Consider the following 3,715-nt stretch of genomic DNA (forward strand, 5'->3'; position numbering starts at 1 on the left):
ACAAATTCTAGGAATCCACTTCCAAACTACTGAGTCAGAATCTCTAAGCGGCAATAAGGATGGGAGAGATCCATGATACTATACTTAAATGAACTACCCATGACCTTTGCTACATTAGGCCAGATCATTAAAGAATGATCATATTGGTCCCCTAGAAAACAGATTCTACTGAATTATATTCTAGCATCAGTGCTACTTTCCAACACTGATGAACCTTATGAGAAATAAATCTACAAGACTCGATATGTTGCATATCTAAGAATCCATAGGATAATTTCCTCAATGGTCTCAGTAGATTTAACTCCCAAATGAATGACTTGATTCTATGTTATTGCCATTATGAATCTTGTCACCAAACCTTTTCTTCTTCTGACTGATCACTAGAAAGGTCAAAGTCAATCTGTAGCCCACTTCTGGCCCGCCCATAAAACTTCACAGCTTGAACTTGATGTACTATTTTCATTCCTGCCTTCATTTTACTTGGCTGGCTTTATCCTCCTTTACCTCGCTTTTCCTAAAATAATTTTAATCTACTTAACCTTTCTATATTTTATGCTTCATTGTAAGTTTATTTAAAGACTTACTGGAACCAGGAGGATTAAATGATTTAAAGACATGACTATTTTGAATGAATGAATGAGAAAAGCATATATAATTTTTTTTATTTTACCTTTCTAAACTCATTATTTTATCTATCTATCTATCTATCTATCTATCTATCTATCTATCTATCTTTTACCAAGTCTCTGAGCCAAGGTCTAAGTTACTTATGTATCCTGAGCCTTCCTTGAGAAATGTTAGCTTGGAAGTACATTTATTATGTGGTTTCCCATCTATATTATTTCCCTTTAAATTTGTACTGCTTTTCCTTATAAAATAATTTTACCAACTTATAGAATATACAGGAATTCTTTATGCTTTAATTTTAGAGACCTAATTGGTTTTATTAAACAATTCATGAATCAGGCAGCATCCCAGCTAGCAGAGGGGCGCTATCAAGGAATTGTTTTTAAGTCACTCAAGATCTTATCATTTGAACATAGCTATTATTTTTGTTTTGGTGTATTTACTTCGAGTCACATTTTGTTAACCTATAACACTTTTCAATTTTACTCAGCAAATGTTTTCTGAGTGCGATGTGCCAGTCAGTATGTTACATACTGGGATGCAAAGATGAAGACAAAGTAATGACCTTCAGACAGCTCCCAGTCTGGCAAATTATGTCAACATGTAAATAAGTAATGCAATGCAATGTGACAAGTGTGTGGAGATCTAGAACCCTCCACAAACCAATAATCCTTAAGTCAGGACCTAAAAGATGATGAAGACTTCTGTTGGTAACCATCGGAAAGAAAGGCATTTCACACTGTCACAGTTTGATGGTTTGAGTGGAGCAGTTACAGGGAATGAGGCCAGAGAGGTAGAGAGGGAGGGACCAGGATTGAAGGGTATTTACATGCCAGGAAAAGGAATTTGGATATTCATTCTAGAGACAATTGCAAAACCAGAAAGAGTTCTAAGTGGAAGAGTAACATGATCAGATTTGCATTTCAGAAGTCATTTTGGTAACACCAGAAAGGACTATTTGGAAGAAGGGCTGCCATTAAGACAGATAAGCCATCCGGGAGGTCATGGCAATGGTGGCAAGAGACAGTCTGAACTGTGTCAAAATAGTAAAAGTGAAGAGTCAAGGGACAAAACTGAGAAATGTTTAAAGAGAATCAACATGACTCAGTGACTATACAACAGGAACCATACAGCTCTTTCGCAGCCAGCACCAGGAAAGATGGGCATCTCTCAGGATAACTGGCACAAGCGCCGCAAGACCGGGGGCAAGAGAAAGCCCTACCACAAGAAGCGGAAGTATGAGCTGGGACGCCCCGCTGCCAACACTAAGATTGGCCCCCGCCGCATACACACAGTCCGAGTCCAGGGAGGCAATAAGAAGTACCGTGCCTTGAGGCTAGACGTGGGGAACTTCTCCTGGGGCTCTGAGTGTTGTACACGAAAAACAAGGATTATTGATGTTGTCTACAACACATCCAACAACGAACTGGTCCGCACCAAGACCCTGGTGAAGAACTGTATTGTGCTCATTGACAGCACACCGTACCGACAATGGTACGAGTCCCACTATGCACTGCCTCTGGGCTGCAAGAAGGGGGCCAAGCTGACGCCCAAGGAGGAAGAGATTTTAAACCAAAAACGATCAAAGAAAATTCAGAAGAAATACGATGAAAGGAAAAAGAATGCCAAAATCAGCAGTCTTCTGGAGGAGCAATTCCAGCAGGGAAAGCTTCTTGCGTGCATTGCTTCAAGACCAGGCCAATGTGGCCGAGCAGATGGCTACGTGCCAGAGGGCAAGGAGCTAGAGTTCTATCTGAGGAAAATCAAAGCCCGGAAAGGCAAATAAATCTCCTTCCTATCTTCGGTCATGTAATAAAGGTGTTTATTGTCCTGAAAAAAAAAAACAAAAAACAAAACAGGAACTATACAATAGGGGGCCAGGTGGGAGCAAGGTAGGAAAACTGAATCTTAAGTGATTTCAAAGTTTCTAGTTTAGGCTGCTGGAATGACAACATTGCCATTAACTCAGAAAGGAAACATCTGTTAAAAAGAGTAGAAACAGGATTGTGGGGGAAGGGTAGAGACTAGTGAGAAGATGAGAATTATCTGAGACATCATCCAATTTGAAGTGCTAATGGGGCTCAGAGAGACAGCCTTTGTGGCACTTGCATATACAGAGTTGGTAGAGATTTGGAGAAAGAAATTTGGGAGCATTCCATAAACAGCTGGTAATTAAAACTTGCTAAGCCTTTGTTAGGGCTGATTTAATGTGTACTGGAGGGAGGAGGGGAGGAGGCAGTAAAAACCTGATGGAAATGGATGGAATGGTTAACGAGGCACAAGGAAACAGAACCAGCACAGACTGGAGCCAAGATTTGGCTATAACTACAAAGACATACAAAGCCACAGGAGAGACTTCTTTAATTCAAGATGAGAGAGGCTAGAGTATATTTTTAGTTCACAGAACAAGCACTTACACTTACAGCAGACAAGGATGAGAGAAAGGAGAGAGGAATTAACCAGTGGAGTAAGAGCACAAGGGGGGAAAGGGATGGGATCAAGAGACAGATGCAGAAATCACCCTGGAATTGGGGAGGAAATGCTTCTCATAAGAGGAAAGGGAAGAAAGAGAAAATGGGTAGTGACAGAAATAATATTACAAGCGTGGAGTGGAGGTTTAAGGACCTTCAGATACATTAGCTTCTTGATGCTCAGGAGATGATGTCACCTGCTGGTCATGGACAGGGTGGGCAAGGTTCTCAGAAGAATCATAGAGTGTGGGGCACCTGGGTGGCTCAGTTGTTAAGCGACTGCCTTCGGCTCAGGTCATGATCCCAGGGTCCTGGGATCGAGCCCCACATTGGGCTATCTGCTCGGTGGGAAGCCTGCTTCTCCCTCTCCCACTCCCCCTGCTTGTGTTCCCTCTCTCACTCCCTCTCTTTCTCTCTCTGTCAAATAAATAAATAAAATCTTTAAAAAAAAAAAAAAAGAATCATAGAGTGTGAGTGGAGCTACCACAGGAAGGGAAGAAAGCACCCACCAATGGCAAGGGAAAGATCGCCCAGCACCATCCAGGCATCATTGCAAATTTACAATAGCAGTGAATTGATTTATGATTTGCTTCTAGCCATACTTGGTCAACTGAGTA

The 3,715-nt window shown here is 41.3% G+C and overlaps 1 pseudogene; it reads left to right on the plus strand.

Annotated features, from left to right (window-relative positions):
- The first annotated feature begins 1,769 nt into the window (after positions 1–1,769).
- On the plus strand, positions 1,770–2,483 carry LOC112820627 (small ribosomal subunit protein eS8 pseudogene; annotated as a pseudogene).
- The last annotated feature ends 1,232 nt before the right edge of the window (positions 2,484–3,715 follow it).

The sequence above is a fragment of the Callorhinus ursinus genome, unplaced genomic scaffold, assembly GCF_003265705.2.
Source record: "Callorhinus ursinus isolate GAN/ISIS: 27379988/994484 unplaced genomic scaffold, GSC_fseal_2.0 scaffold10, whole genome shotgun sequence".
NCBI classification, from domain to species: Eukaryota; Metazoa; Chordata; class Mammalia; order Carnivora; family Otariidae; genus Callorhinus; species Callorhinus ursinus.